Source organism: Micromys minutus (genome assembly GCF_963924665.1).
Source record: "Micromys minutus genome assembly, chromosome: 2".
Classification (NCBI taxonomy): Eukaryota; Metazoa; Chordata; class Mammalia; order Rodentia; family Muridae; genus Micromys; species Micromys minutus.
In genome coordinates, this window is record NC_137971.1 from 21,326,766 (window position 1) to 21,342,537 (window position 15,772).

General features: G+C 35.0%; 1 pseudogene across 1 annotated transcript in view; it reads right to left on the reverse strand.

Annotated features, from left to right (window-relative positions):
* Positions 1 to 352: 352 nt before the first annotated feature.
* LOC308417021 (cytochrome P450 2C29-like) overlaps positions 353 to 15,772 on the reverse strand; it is a 144,877-nt pseudogene continuing 129,457 nt past the window's right edge. The window contains exons 14-16 of the transcript in view: positions 14,593 to 14,780; positions 1,574 to 1,715; positions 353 to 534 (exon numbers count right to left, since the gene is read on the reverse strand). The product of the transcript in view is annotated as a cytochrome P450 2C29-like (transcript). The remainder of the gene's footprint in view (positions 535 to 1,573; positions 1,716 to 14,592; positions 14,781 to 15,772) is intronic.

The window sequence follows — 15,772 nt, forward strand, 5'->3', positions numbered from 1 at the left end:
CACAAAGTTGTATTAGAATCAAAGTACAATTACCCAAGTCAAATATAATTGTTATTGAAAATATGCAAAATAAAAAATAACTAGGAATTGTTTTAGGATAATTATAATTTAAGGTGAAATTTTATTTTAACTATACAATTGATAAACATAGCACAAAGAATCATGCATTTGGGAAATCAAAGAAAAAATAATAGAGTATTTGTGCTACAACTCTAGAAATTTCATGTACTTTCTGGATCTTGAGAAAAGAGGGATATCTAAGCCAGGATACAGGTTATAGGGAAGAAGGTGAATGAAGATGAGAATGAAATTTAAGAGAGTAACACCACAGTGTCCAGGAAGTCTGATCTCTTTAAAAAGGAATGAAGCAGAGCTGGTAAGTTGGTGGGACAGAGGCAAATCCATTCACCACTGGGGTTGTGTCAATATCTCTTGGGTGAACAAGAGTTTTCAGTTTAAAGTTCTGTAATATGGTTGTCAGGAATAAAAACAACTCCATGCGGGCCAGGCCCTCTCCAGCACAAATCCGTTTTCCTAGAAAAAAAAAAAAACAATCATAAAAGAAAACTATCTCAGATTATTAAACATGCAAAACACTATACTTTCACCTGACACAAGAATTAATGAAGGCATTATGAGACTTTGTATATATGGTTAGACAGATGGCTAGGTAAAAGGACAACTAGACAGTCAAATATAGAACAAATTTGTTTTCTAGATAACATATCATCTTGAGAATTACATTGTTCAAAAATACTTTTTAGCAAGATTTGGTTGTTTACATTTATAATCAAACTGTGTGGGAGACCCAAGAAGAATAATTCTGTATTTATTATGAAAATCAAACCCAAACAAAGAAGCTTCAAATCTAAAAGCAGTTTATACACCACATGTTAATATTCAAAATCCATTATTTTCAGCTTTACTGTAAAGAAGTGGTCTCTCAATGATCACTGAGGACATTCTGGCACAAATACAATGTCTCCATCATTTCATAATGATTTTTATTTTTTCTGCATTAAATACACATAGAATTGTCCTGATCTAATGTTTCCGCTTTGATATGAGGCTTATCTTATGATTCTCTGTTATCCATGACATGAACTGAATGTAAAGCCAATTATTAGAATGATCATATATTTTTTCATTTTAAATATTAAGGTTTCTGCAAGAAATTTGCTAATTTCTTCTCAATAACCCAGAAAATGGGAGGATTTCTCATTGCCCTGTCCAGTGGCAACTTAAAAGTACTGTTCCATCATGTGACTGGCAAGGGTACTTGAGGCTCTCTGCTGATAATTTTCTATATTTTTGAGACTTAGTATTGTCCTAACTGAGCATGAAGGTGAATTACACCGCAAAAAAAAAAAAATAGATTTAAATTCTTATGCATTCATTTATATGGTGAGAGAGTAAAGTGCAAATGAAGTTTGCATTCTAGGATGAACACTGAGAAGTGGATAAGCATGCTGCTGATCATGCTTAAACTGCAACTCTACCCACAATTCAGAGCCACTGTTAAGTCTCCACAGATTTTCATGTCACTGAAACCATAGAATTGAGTCTCTATTACCTGTGGAGAAAGGCATGAAGTAGTCACTTTTCTTAAAGTCTCCATTGGCATCTAGAAAGTGTCCAGGGTCAAACGTCTCTGGGTTGGGGAACTCCTTACTGTCATGCAGCACTGACGTCAGTGATGTTATTACTGTTGTTCCCTGGAACAACACACAAAAGTAAAACAAGATATAAAAAACCATAGGGCTGAAGTATGCAGGAACAGATCTTAATTCACCTGCTCCTCAGAAGTGGTTAAATACAAAGAACAGCAGTGATATTTAGATGCACACAGTAGGGAGAGACACAATAAGTCTGAGGCCAGTCACTTTGACATGGACAAATGGCCTTCCAGTAATATTTCACATTAGCAGTAGAAATAAAATTTCTGAGTCTCTTTTCTGTTTCCTATAGATTAGACTCTTGCTTTTCTTTTTCTTCTAATATTTTATTGGATATTCTCTGCATTTATTTTTCAGATGTTGTCCCTTTTCCACAATTCCATTTCTTCTCTCCCTCCCACTGTCTCTATGAAGGTGCTCCCTCTCCAAACTACTGTATCCCACCTCAGCTCCTTGGTGTTCTTCTTAACTGGGAAAATGAGCTTTCACCAGAACAGAAGCCTCTTCTCCCATTGATGTCTGAAAATGCTATCCTCTGCTGCATATGCATGTGGGATCATTGGTCTCTCCATGTGTACTCATTAGTTTGTATTTTAGTCCCTTTTACTGTGGTGAGTTTGATTATTTTTAAACCTTGTTCTTCCTATGGGACTTCAGACCATTTCAGCTCCTTCAGTCTTTTCTGTGCCTCTTTCATTATGGTCCTCGTGTTCAGTCTGATGATTATCTGCTAGCCCCTAAAAGGATTCCATTCTGCTTCTTGCCAGTAGCACTCCTTGGCATCAGCAATAGTACTTGGATTTATTGCGTGCACATGGAGTGTATCTCGAGGTGAAGCAGTCACTGGATGATCTTTTCTTTTATCCCTGCTCCTCTGTTTGATCTTTTATATCCTGCAGGGAAGGTTTTCTTCTTTCTTCTAAGAAATACTAAGACATACACATTTTGGCCTTCCTTCTTTTTGAGCTTCGTAAGTTATGTGAATGGTTTTTTGGGTTTCCGAGCATTAGGTGCTAGTATCGGCTTATAAGTGAGAACAACCATGAGTGTTTTATTGTGACTGGGTTACTTCACTCATGATGGTAGATTCAAGTTCCATCAATTTGCCTAGGAATTTCATGAAGTTATTGTTTTTAGTAGCTGAGTAGTACTCAGTTGTGTATATATACTACAACTTGTTTATGCATTTCTCTTTTGAAAGACATCTGAATTCTTTGTAACTACTGTATATTATTTAAAAGGCTCCTATGAACACAGTGGAGTATGTATCCTTGGAGATTTTGGAGCTTCTTTTGGGTATATTCCCAGGACTGGTATAGCTGGGTCCTGAGGTGGTACTATGTCCAATTTCTGAGAAACCACCACATTTATTTATAAAGTTGTTATACCAGTTTACAATCCTACAAACAGTGCAGGAGCGTTCCTCTTACTCCATAAACTTGCCAGCATATGCTGTTCACTTGAGTTTTTGATCTTATTTATTCTGATTGGTATGAGGTGAAATCTTAGCAATGTTTTAATTGCCACTGCCCTAATTACTAGAGATGTTAGGCATTTTTAGAAATGCCTCCAGCCATTCAATATTTCTGAGTTCAAAATTGTTTGTTTATATCTGTACCCAATATTTACATTGGATTATTTGATTATCTAGAGCCTAACTTTTTGAGTTCTTTCTTTATATTGGATACCAGCCCTCTATCAGTTGTAGGATTCAATTTTTTTTCTAAATCTGTTGATGGCTGTTTTGTCTTTTTGACAGTGTCCTTTGCTTTAAAGAAGCTTAGCAATTTCATGAGGTCCCACTCATCCATTTTTGATATTAGAGCATAAGTCATTGGTGTTCTGTTCAGAACATTTTCCCCTGTGTCTGTATGTGTTGAGCTCTTCTCAATTTTCTGTTCAATTTGTTTCAGTGTACCTCGTTTTACATGGAGGTCTTTGATCCACATGTACATGAGCTTTGTACAAGGAGATAAGAATGGGTAAATTTGCATTCTTCTTCATGCTGAATGGCACTTGAACCAGCAGTCAGTTGAACCAGCACCATTTTTTATAGATAATGTCCTCTTTCCATTGATTGGTTTTAGATTCTTTGTCAAGAATCAAGTGACCAAAGTGTGTGAGTTTATTTCTGGGTCTTTAATACTATTCCATTGATCTACCGGCCTGTATCTGTACCAATACCATGTAGTTTTTATCTCAATTGATCTGTATTACAGCTTGAAGTCAGGGAAGGTGAACCCTTAGGATTTATTTATATTCAAGTATACATTTTGATATCCTGGGTTATATATTTTTCCAAATAAACATGCAAATTGCTATTTCTAACTCTAGAAAGGATTGGGTTGGAATTTTGATGTGGTTTGCATTGAATTTTTAAATTTCCTTAGAAAAGATGGAAATTTTTACTAGGATGAGACTCAAAATCCAGGAGCATGAGAGATCTTTCTACTTTCTTAGGTCTTTGTCAATTTCCTTTTTCAGAGACTTGAAGTTCCTGTCATACAGATCTTTACTTTTGTGGTTAGGGTCACTCCATGGTATTTTATACTCTTTGAAACTATTGTAAATGGTGCTAATTCTCTAGGTTTTTTCTCAGCCTATTTGATTAGAGGAAGGCTACTGAATTGTTCCAGTTAATTTTATATACAGCCACAGTGCTGAAGCTGTTTTCAGCTAAAAAAGTTCCATTGTATACTTTTGGGAGTTCTTAATTATACTGTGCTATCATCTGTACAAAGTGATATTTTAACTTCTTCCTTTCAAGTTTCTATTTCTATGATCACTTTTGATGTCTCGATGCTCTAATAAGTATTTTCAGTACTTTAATGAATAGGTAGTAAAAAAAGTGGGTAGCCTTGTCTAGTCATTGATTTTAGTAGAATTGCTTTAAGTTTCTCACCATTTATTTTGATGCTGGCTACTGTTTTTCTGGATATTGTTTTTACTATGTTTGAGTATGAGCCTTGACTTACTGATGTTTTCAAGGCTTTTAACATGAATGGGTGTAAAATTGTGTGAAATCCTTTTACAGCAACTAGAGAGAGAGTCATGGGTTTTTCTTTGAGTTTTTTTCATAATATCGGATTGAATTGATAGATTTTCATGTATTTATTCATCCTTTTATAACTGGCATAAACTCTACTAGATCATGGGTGAATGATCATTTTGATGTGTTCTTGTATTCAGACTGCAATATTTATTCTTTTACAAATGTATTTGAAAAAAAGAGGGATACATGTACAGATTTTTAAAGGTATTTTGGCATAACACTACACGAGTATTTTTAACAGTATTTAATTCTTTTAGAGGTTTGATAGCATGCGTTGAAATCCCACTATTTACCATAAGCACAAAGTACATGTAGCACAGAATGTAACATGTAAAGGATTTTACCTGCTGCCATCTGAATTTTTGATCTTGGCCAATCTGATTGGTGTGAGGTGGAAACTCTGTGTTATTTTGACTTGCATTTTCCTGATGGTTAACGATGTCAAAAACTTTCTTAGATGCTTCTTAGCCATTCAATCTTCCTCAATTGAGAACTTTTTGTTTAGCTTTGTACCCCATTTTTAATAGGGTGTTTGGTTCTCTGGTATCTAGCATCTTTAGTTCTTTGTATACCTCGGATTTTAGGCATTTCAGACGTAAGGTTGGTTAAGATCTTTTCCTACTCTGTTGGTTGCCATTTTGTTTTCTTGACAGTGTCCTTAGCCTTACAGAAACTTTGCAATCTCATTAAGTCCCATTTGTCAATATTTGACTTTAGAGTATGAGCCATTGATGTTCTGTTCAGGAATTTTTCTCCTGTGCCTATATGTTCTAATGTTTTGTGAACACTTCTCCACTGTTGTTGGGGTTGTAAACTGGTACAACCTCTCTGGGAGTAAGTGTGGTGATTTCTCAGAAAATTGGACATAATACTACCTGAATACCTAGTTATTTCACTTCTGAGCATTTACCCCAGAGAAGCTCCAACATACAACAAAAACGCATGCACCATAATATTCATTGCTGCTCTATTTATAATATCCAGAAGCTTGAAAGAACCCAGATGTCCTTCATAGATGAATGAATACAAAAATTGTGGTAAATTTACACAATGGAGTACTATTCCTCTATCAGAAACAATGACTTTACGAAATTCTTAAGAAAATTAATGCATCTAGAGAATATCATCCTGAGTGAGGTAACCCAGTCACAAAATAATATAGATATAATTTGCAGTCACTGATAATTGTATACTAATCCTAGAAAGCTCTGAACACCACAGAAACAACTCACAGACTATATAAATTTCAGGAAATAAAAAAAAAAAGAAAAGAAACAAAAAAAGAAAAAAAGAAGAAAAGAAAAGAAAGAAAACATTATGCTTAATCCTTACACACCTTGAAAACTTTGACTGATTTCAGGTTACATCCTGTTTTACAATTACTTTATGCTCATTGTAACAAGTAAGACCTTAATGCACACTATCAAACTTTAAAAAAAAAAAACACTGATAAAAAATGTATTGGTACACTTTTATGCAAAAAATGCTTAAAATTGGTATATTTATCTTTTTTGTTAAAATAAAGTGGTTAAAAAAATTTATTGAATAGTTTTGCCTCATTGTTCTTGAGGGAAATTCGTCTAAAGGTCTTCTTTTTTGTAAAGTCTTTATGTGCTTTAGGGAATGAACTTAATTATGGCTTTGAAAAAATGTGTTGGGTAGTAGTTCTTCTTCTATTTTTTTGGAATATTTTGGAGTGTATTGGTATTAGGTCTTCTATGAAATTCTGATAGAGTTCAACCCTATAAATACCAGGTCTTGGGCTTTTTTGTAGTTCGGAGGCTTTTCATGACTGCTTTTATTTCCTTAGTGGTTTGGCAACATGGAGATTGTTAACCTTATATAGATTTAATTTTGGTACCTGCTATTTGTCTAGAAAATTGTCTATTTCATTTATATATTTTAGTTCTGTTGAGTATAGCCTTTTATAGTAGGATCTGATGATTTCTTAAATTTCCTTAGATTCTGTTGTTGTATCTTTCCTTTCATTCCTGATTTTGTTAATGTAGATTAGAAATCTTTCTGTGCCCTCTATTAATATGGCTAAGGATTTATTGATCTTTTTCTGTTTCTCAAAAACATGCTCTTGGTTTTGTTGATTCTTTGCATAGTTCTTTTTGTTTCTGTTTGGGTGATTTCACCTATGAGTTGGATTATTTCCAACCATTTAGTCCTTTTGTGTATATTTGATTCTTTTTTGTTAAAAAAGCAATCAGGTGTGCTGTCAAACAGTTAGTGTGTGCTCTTTCCAATTTCATTTAGTGGGTTCTCAGAGACTTGAGTTTATGTCTTAGCACTGCTTTCATTGTATCCCATAAGTTTGGGTATGTTGTGATTTATTTTATTTAATTTCTAAAAAGTCTTTGATTTCTTTTTTTATTTCTTCCTTGACCAAGCAATCAATGAGTAGAGCATTGTTTAGCTTCCATGTATATGTGAGCTTTTTGTTGTTTTTGCTGTTGTTGAAGACCAGCCTTAGTCCATGGTGATCTGATAAGATGCATGAGATTATTTTGATGTTCTTGTATCTTTTAATGCCTGTTTTGTGACTGACTATATGGTCATTTTTGGACGTGCCATGAGGAGATGAGAAAAAAAGGTATATTATTTTGTTTTAGGACAAAATGTTTTATAGACAGCTTTTAAATCCATTTGATTCATAGCTTCTGTACGTTTCCCTGTGTCTCTGTTCAGTTTCTTCTTCCATGACCTGTCCATTAATGAGAGTGAGATGTTGAGTTCCCCCACTATTATTTTGTGTGTTGCAATATATTCTTTGAGCTTTAGTAGCATTTCTTTTATGAATGTGGATGCCCTAGCATTTGGAGAATAGATGTTCAGGGTTGAAAGTTCATCCTGGTAGGTTTTTTTCTTGATGAGCAAAAACTTTCCTTATTTTTTTTTAATGTCTTTTGGTTGAAAATCTATTTTATTTGATATTAGGATGACTACTCCAGCATATTCCCTCAAATAACTTGCTTAGAAATTTTTTCCCAACTTTTTACTCTGAGGTAGTGCCTGTCTTTGATGCTGTGATGAGTTTGCGGTATGCAGCAAAATGCTGAATACTGTCTAAGTACCCAATCTGCTACTCTATGCCTTTTTATTGTGGATTGAGTCCAATGACATTAAAAGATATTAAAAAGTAATGATTTTTGTTTTCTGATATCTTTGTTGTTAGAAGAAGAATTATGTCTGTGTTCTTTTCTTATTTGTGGTTTGTTGCAAGAAGATTAATTACTTAATTTTCCTAGGCTGTACTTTCCCTGATAGTGGAAGAGTTATTCATCTATTACTTTTATAGTGCATGATTATTGTGAAGATAATGTGTTAATTTGCTTTTGTACTAAAATATCCTCTCCATTTATGGTAACTGAGAGCTTTGCTGGTTATAGTAAGCTGAGTTAACATTTGAGTGCTTTTAGTGTCTGTATGACTTCAGTACAAGATCTCCTAGCTTTTCCAGACTCTATTAAAAAGCCTGTTCTAATAATTATTGTTCTGGTTTATATGTTATCTGTTTTTCCTTTATTCTTTAGTATTTTTCTTTGTTTTTACCATTTGTTGTTTTGACTATTATGTGTTGGGAAGAATTTTATTTCTGACTCAATGTACTTAGGGTTCTGAGGACTTCTTGAATGCTTGTGGTCATCCCTTTTTTTAGGTTATGGAAATTTCCTTTTATAATTTTGTTGAAGATATGTACTGGGACTTTCGTTTGGGAATCTTCATTCTCACTGAAGGCAGGATGCCAGTCCTGATGAAGCTAGCCAGGTCTGGATTGTGCTGTTGTATATGCTTCCGACTCTTACTTCCCTTAATATTGACTATTATACCTCATCACATCTGACTCCATACACCTCAAAAAAATCAGTCATCAAAAAGAATAATTCATCAAGAGTTCTAGACAAATATTAGGAGCCAGTAGCAGTATGAAGGATGATAAGTTTATCTGATAGAACACTAGCCTCAAGATAGGCTGTAAGCTCATGGAATCTGTCTGGATATAAGACATTCCTATCTTTTCTTTCATTCTATTTGTGATTTAGATGAGTCTAAAGACATAAAGATAAAAAAGTTTTGATTATTAGAACTAGATCTCAACTGTAAGAAGTAAAAACAATATCTCAAGAAAATATCATTTAGCTAAATTGAGGAAACTGGTATCTTAACACTTACACCAAACCTGGCACTCCACAGCAAGAACCATTGACACCAGGCAAGTTAGTTCCATCAATCTCCACATGATGCTAGTAACTGGAATGCTACCAGTGTCTTTTGCTCCACTTACAAAAAAATAAGTGACTACCAAGGAAATAGCATTGAACTCTCTGAATGGAGTTATTATTATAAAAATTTGAATATTTCATGTTTTATTTGTATTTCTACATACTCATCTGAAGTTTTTCATTGTCTTCAAAGTAATACTATGTAACCATAAAAAAAATTAAATAATTAAAAACAGAACCACATCACAGAACAATTTCCAATTGATTTAAAGCAGACAACTTCATTTTAGTATCAAAATTCTAACATGTTTGTGGAAGAAAAAGTATGGACAGACATTTTTTCATAGAATCCTTAGGCAATGGATTGCAGAACTTATCCAATATACATACATGTTTCTAACATAAACAGTCAGGTGATAAAAAGCGAACAATCCTGACAGCACAGCTAAAAGCCCTAGAGCAAAAGGAAGCAGATATACCCAAAAAGAGTATACGGCAAGAAATAATCAAAATTAGGGCAAAAATAGACCAAATAGAAACAAAAAGAACCATTGAAAAAATCAACAAAGCCAAGAGTTGGTTCTTTGAGAAAATAAACAAGATTTAAAAACCCCTTGCCAGACTAACTAGAGGGCAAAGAGAGAGTATCCAAATTAACAAAATCAGAAAGGAAAGTGGCAACATAACAACTGAAACTGAGAAAATTCAAGAAATCATCAGATCCTACTAAAAGAACTTATACTCTACAAAATTGGAAAATCTGGAGGAAATGGACGAATTCGTAGACAGATAAAAGATCCCAAAGTTAAACCAGGACCAAGTAAACCATCTAATAACCCTATAACACCTAAAGAAATAGAAGAAGTCATCAAAAGCCTCCCAACCAAAAAAAGCCCAGATACAGACGGGTTCAGTGCAGAATATTATGAGACATTTATTGGGGATATAACAAAAATACTTTCCAAACTATTCCAAAAGATAGAATCAGATGGAATATTACCCAACACATTTTTTGAGGCTACAATAACCCTCCTACCTAAACCACACAAAGACCCTACAAGAAAAGAGAACTTCAGACCAATCTCACTTATGAACATTGATGCAAAAATACTCAACAAAATCCTTGCAAACCAAATCCAAGAACATATCAAAACGATCATCCATCATGACCAAGTAGGCTTCATCCCTGGGATGCAGGGATGGTTTAATATAAGTAAATCCATCAATGTAATCCACCATATAAACAAACTCAAAGATCAAAATCACATGGTCATCTCACTAGATGCTGAGAAAGCATTCGACAAAATCCAACACCCCCTCATGTTAAAAGTCCTGGAAAGAACATGAATCTAAGGTCCATACTTAAACATAATAAAATCAACATACAGCAAACCAACAGCCAACATCAAACTTAATGCTGAGAAACTTGAAGCAATCCCACTAGAATCAGGGACTCACCAAGGCTGCCCACTCTCCCCCTACCTATTCAACATAGTACTGGAAGTCCTGGCTGGAGCAATTAGACAGCAGAAGGAGATCAAGGGGATACAAATCGGAAAGGAAGAAATAAAATCATCACTCTTTGTCGATGAAATGATAGTGTACTTGAGTGACCCCAAAAATTCCACCAGAAAACTCCTACAGCTGATAAATAAGTTCAGCAAAGTGGCTGGATACAAAATCAACTCAAACAAATCAGTAGCCTTCCTATACTCAAAGGACAAACATGTGGAGAAAGAAATTAGGGAAAAGGTACCCTTCACAATAGTCACAAATACTATGAAATACCTTAATGTGACTCTAACTAAGCAAGTGAAGGACCTGTATGACAAGAACTTCAAACCTCTAAAGAAAGAAATTTGGGAGGATCTCAGAAAATGGAAGATCTCCCATGCTCATGGATTGGAAAAATCAACATCCTAAAAATGGCCATCCTACCAAAAGCAATCTACAGATTCAATGCAATCTCCATCAAAATTCCAACCTAGTTCTCCATGGAATTGGAAAGATCATTGTGCAATTTCATATGAAATAACAAAAGACCTAGAATAGCGAAATCCATCCTCAACAACAAAAAAACATCTGCGGGAATCACTTTCCCTTACCTCAAGCTATATTACAAGGCAATAGTGCTGAAAAGTGCATGGTACTGGTACAGAAATAGGCATGTGGATCAAAGGCATAGAATAGAAGATCCGAAAATGACCCCTCATGTATATGGTCACCTGATTTTTGACAAAGGAGCAGTAAACATTCAATGGAAAAAGGACAGCTTATTCAACAAATGGTGCAGGACCAACTGGCACTCAGCATGCAAAAGAATGAAAATAGGCACTTTCTTATCTCCTTGTACAAAGCTCAAGTGTAAGTGGATCAAAGATCTCCACATTAAACCAGATACACTGAAACTATTAGATGAGAAAGTAGGGAAAACCTTAGAACACATAGGCACAGGAGAAAATTTCCTGAACAAAACACCAATGGCTGTGAGCCTAGCCTTTAACGGCTGAGCCATCTCTCTTGCTTGTTTATGGTCACACCAAGGTATTTTATATTCTTTGTTATTTACAGCTGAATCTCATAGAGGCATTTCCTCAACTGAGGCTCCTTTATCTTTGTCAAGCTTATGTCAAGTTGACACAAACCAGCCAGTACAGAAACTCAATCACAAAAGAACACACATGATATATATTCATTGATAAGTGGATATTAGCCCAAAAGCTCAGAATATCCATGATCCAATTCATAGACCACATGAAGCTCAAAAAGAAGGAATAGCAAAGTGTGGATGTTTCAGTTCTTCTTGTAAGGAAGAACAAAATATTCAAGGAGGAAATACAGAGACAAAGTGTGGAACAGAGACTGAGGGAAAGGCCATCCCGAGACTGCCTCACACGTATATGGGATCTATCCCATATACAGAGACCAAATCCAGACACTATTGCAGATGCCAAAAAGTGCTTCCTGAAAGTAGAATAACTGTCTCCAGAGAGACTCTACCAGAATCTGACAAATACATAGGCAGATGCTGGCATCCAACCACTGGACTGAGTGTGGTTTCCACAATGGAGTGTTAGAGAAAACTAAAGAAACTGGAGGGGTTTGCAACCCATAAGATGAACAATATCAACCAAACAGACCACCCAGAGCTCCCAGGGACTAAACCTCCAACCAAAGAGTCCACATGGGCAGTCCCATGGCTCCTGCCACATATGTAGCAGAGGAAGGCCTTATTGGGCACTGATGGAAGGAGAGCTCCTTGGTCCTGTGAGGGCTTGATGTCCCAGTATAGGAGAATGCCAGGACAGGGAGGCTGGAGGGAGTGGGTGGGTAGGGGGAACACCGTCATAGAAGCAGGGGAAAGAGGAATGGGATAATATATTTCTGGGAAAGAGAATAACAGTTGAAATGTAAACAAAGAAAATATACAATAAAAAGAGAAAAATTAAAATAAAATATTTTAATCTAAAAAATGAAAAAAAAAAAAAAAAAAAAAAAAAAAACACCAATGGCTCAAGCTCTAAGGTCAAAGATTAACAAATGGGACTTATGAGATTGCCAAGTTTCTGTAAGGCTAAGGACATCATCAAGAAATCAAAACAGCAACCAACAGAATGGGAAAAGATCTTTACCAACACCACATCAGATAGAGGCCTAATATCCAAGGTGTACAAGGAACTCAAAAAGCTAGACACCAGAGACTTAAGTAACCCTAATAAAAAATGGGGTACAGAGCTAAACAAAACATTTTCAGTTGAGGAACACTGAATGGCCGAGAAACATGTGAGAAAGTGCTCGACATCTTTAGCCATCAGGGAAATGCAAATCAAAACAAACCTGAGATTCCACCTCACACCAGTCAGATTGGCCAAGATCCAAAACTCAGATGACAGCAGATGCTGGCGAGGCTGTGGAGAAAGAGGTACACTTCTCCACTGTTGGTGGGGTTGCAAGCTAATACAACCACTCTGGAAATCTGTCTGGCGATACCTCAGAAATTTGGATATAGTACTACCTGAAGACCCAGCTATTCCACTTCTGGGCATATATCCCAGAGACATTTTAGTACACAACAAAGGTATATGCACCACAATGTTCATAGCAGCTCTATTTATAATAGCCAGAAGCTGGAAGAAACCCAGATGTCCTTCAGAAGATGAATGGATACAAAAAATGTGGTATATATACACAATGGAATACTACTCAGCCACCAGAAACAATGACTTAACCAAATTCTTAAGAAAATGGCTGCATCTAGAGAATATCATCCTGAGTGAAATAACCCAGTCACAAAAGAACAGTCATAATATGCAGTCACTGATAGTGGGATGCTAACCCAGAGGCTTGCACTCCCCCAGAAACAACTCACAGACTGTATGAAGTCCAAGAAATTAAAAAAACAAAACAAAACAAAAAAATATTTACAAAACAAGAAAACTTTAAGTATTTCCATGTTGCATTTTCTTTTACATGTACTTTAGCTCATTGTAACTATTAAGTTTTTAAGGCATACTATCAACCCTTGAAAAAAATCAAGTACTGACTATAAATATATTCATATAGTTTTATGTAAAAATTATGTTAAAATTTGAAAAAAGTACTGATAAAAATGTATAATTTTAAGCAAAAATGTTTAAAATCTGTACATTTAACCTTGTTTTGTAAAATAAAGTTGTTTTTAAAAAATAAAAATAAAAAAATAAAAAAAAGTGAAAAATGCATAGAAACATTAAAATTCTGCAGTGAATAATTTGGAAAATAATGTAAAGACTTATGAATAAATATATCAAAGCAAACACAGGTATTCCTGGAAATACTCATATGTATTTGCTTCCAAAATAAGTGTCTCCTATATAGTTAAATAAATCAGACTAAAAATGTTCATCTGATCAACATGACTATGTATTTTTAAAGCATCAAATTTGATAGGGAGATGTTAAAATTATGTCCCTTCATTCTAATGAGAAATAAGAACCATTGAAAATGGGTTTTCACATAACTCTTTGCATTTCATTCCAATGAAAAGAAACTAAAAACACAGGATACAGTAAGTGCATAGAAGTGTGTTGGCTAACACAATACCTTCAAATTCCATATACACTTACATGCACATCATTAGAAGCAATAATTTTACATTGCGATAACTATAAAATCAAGTGAATGAGTAAATAATTGTTTTCTTTAGGCAGATAGATAAATGTTACAGGTACTTGGAGAATAATAACAGAAAAATATTCATCTATTATGTAAATTCCCAGAAGGTATTTGTGGGCTGCTTTATGGAAAACAATCATGGCATAGAGAAAATGAACATCCTTAAGAAATAAAGAAAGGACATTGATAAAATGAAGAATTCGTGATATATTTTCCCAAATTATAGATTTTTTCTCACAATAATAAAAATTTTAGAAAAGACTTGGAAAATTGATAAAATATTGAAAAATTCACAGAGAAATATTTAAGCTTTGCAAAATGGGATTTGGATGCCTGAGAAAATGTGGAAATTTCAATATACTATATCTTACTTCCTGCAGTAGAGCTTCATCTGGATCCTCAAGGAATACACAAATATATGAGTGGAATGGTACCACACTGTGAACCAGATCAAATAGGTACAGTAAAGAAGCAAGCTTACCTTCGGGATTAGGTAGTTCCTGAATTTAATATCACAGGTCACTGCATGGGGCAGGTTGTTGGGAATGAGGTCGATGAATCTCTGGACCTCATGAATCATGGCATCTGTGTAGGGCATCTGGCTCCTGTCCTGCATACAGGGGCTGCGGTGTCTGCCAACCACACGCTCAATCTCTTCCTGGACTTTAGCTGGTTAATCACAGGAAAAAAATTAAATAAATGGTAAAAATGTGATATGTTTCTCATAATGTAAAGCATACATAGCTCAATATATGTGTTACAAAAGAATTTTGAGTGTGAATTTCATGTTCATGGGTAAAACTATATAAAAATAGATTTATACAGAAATAATGTGTTCTGCATCAAATCGCTATCCTTCTACATAGTTATTATGCTAGATCAAAATATGTTTATAATATTAAAGCCATAACAGCAAAAAAAAAATATGGGTAATTGAAATAACAGACAAAACAGTATAGAGAACGTATTTTAGTCCTTGGTTAAAGTCATTAGTTTTAGTGTTTTTGTCTCACCACACTTGTACCCCAAGCTGTCACATAGAACTTTGGACTCTATCTTTGTCTGTATCTCTCTCTCTCTCTCTCTCTTAACATTTTTAGTTCTGAGAAATTTTAGGTTCTGAGATCAAGTTCCAAGGGTCAAAGGGGGGTCTTCCTACTGCTTTTTGATTTGACAAGTGACATAATCTTACTGTGGAACTATGAAAAGTGTCCTGAAATCTAAATAATTATGCCTGCTAAGTGGCCAAGCTGCTCTCTGAACCATAATAGTTACTTAAAAACTGAAGTCTGTGGATCTCTCTCTCTCTCTCTTTCTCTCTCTGTCTCTCTATGTCTCTCTCTCTGTCTCTCTCTCTCTCTCTCTCTCTCTCTCTCTCTCTCTCTCTCTCTCTCTTTCTCTCTCTCTCTCTCTCTCTCTCTCTCTCTCTGTGTGTGTGTGCGTGTGTGAGACGTGCTAAAATCACAGTGACAATATGAAAGGTAACATGACAGCTGGAGTTTAGGGAAATCTGGTAGCAACTCAAAAAGCCAAGAAATGATAGAAGCAAAGCCTTCCAGGGGCCAGAAGAAGAAGGGGAAGGAGTTTGCAACCCCATAAAAACAACAATAGCTATAAACCAGAGCTTTCAGAAATTAAATCACTATCCACCACAAAGTACA